Genomic DNA, 1542 nt, shown 5'->3' on the forward strand with positions numbered 1-1542 from the left:
TTCTCGCTATCGAATTCTAAGTCGCTAAGCTGGAATTCTAAGTCTGCTGTCTATCCAACCATATTTTGGCCTTCGTAATAGGATACTTATACAAACCCAAAATCCGCATCCGAAGGTTTTCCTACTGGTGATTCGAAATTTGTTAATGTGACAGACCACCAGGACAGAGAGTTCAAGTGTAATCCTACCAGGGTGACGTCATCCAAAGGGAATAGGACAAGTTCTTAAATAGGTCCAAAGCGCTTTGTCAAAATTTAACGGAGATATTAATTCTCGTCTTTCTGAGACCGTCCCATTTTGTATCTAACAACAGCGTCCTCAGCTGGAGATGTGGGGACAAATTAGCTGCAATCGAGCACGAGATCCCAATTTCTTGATATCGATAGCAGAGTTTATGACTCTATGATAACAGAGACAGTGAAATAGTACTCTTGAATTTAAAGACCTAAAACAATAAAAAATAAATAAAATATATGAATATAAAATTATGGACGACTCGCTAGGATACGCTTCAAAATAAACAAGGTGAAAATTTTCGCTTCATAAACAATTCTGTAGGATTCCTAGGCAACGAGAATTATGCCATAATCAAGTGTCAAAATTGAACTGCCATAGTTGATTTATGGCTAGCGTAAAAACCTGGATAAGAGGTTGGACCGCATTTATCACATTCCCACTAAAATAACTTCATGAGGTGGTAAAATTTTTTTTTTATTCCTTTATTTATTTTTTTCAGGCACTCTGTGTTACTTAACCGCTACTGTGCCGAGATCTACTGTGGTATTCTGCTGTGCAGAATCCACACAGAATTGTTAGATTTCCATTACCATTATTGTTGTCGTTGCCAGTTCATCTCATCGTTAGTCCATTGTGTCCGTTTGTCCGTGTCGTGCATCCAATGATCGTTGCATTGTTCGGTTGCCATTTTATCCGAGTACGTTGGAGGAATGCCTCCGAGAAGAACAAGTTGTTAGTCGTCGCCTGATGAAGATAAGGCGCGTTCCCCAATACGCTACCGCATGGGCTGCGCATCCGGCGACTGACGAGGGTTTGGTGGAGGGGCTGGGAATCGAACCCATGACCATTCGCTTATAAGGCGAACGTGTAGCCAACTACGCTACGGGACCCCCAAGGTGGTAAAATGTAAAAAATGTTTTAAAAGAAGATTTTGTGCTTCTTTTTTTCATGAATTAATTTGAATAGCGCAATCAACAGAACAAGATGAAAGCTATTGATTGCAGTATTCAAATTAATTCATGAAAAAAATGTAACTTAGGTCCTTTTGAAAAGTTAAGCGAGAAATAGAGAAAGCAGATAAAGGGGCTGTAGGCCCTCCAGGGCGTCAAGGCTTGTTACGCCAATGTAGTAGGGATACGATAATATTAAAGTAATAATAGGCTACTCAATCTTCAATTTCGTGAAACGAGTATATTATTTACTCAACGTTTCGACACGGGGATTGCGTCTTCCTCAGGGGGAAAATACTGCACTCTGTACCCCTGAGAAAGACACATCAAAATTTTCATGGGAAAATCCTAACGG

Source organism: Armigeres subalbatus, chromosome 3 (assembly GCF_024139115.2).
Source record: "Armigeres subalbatus isolate Guangzhou_Male chromosome 3, GZ_Asu_2, whole genome shotgun sequence".
NCBI lineage: Eukaryota > Metazoa > Arthropoda > Insecta > Diptera > Culicidae > Armigeres > Armigeres subalbatus.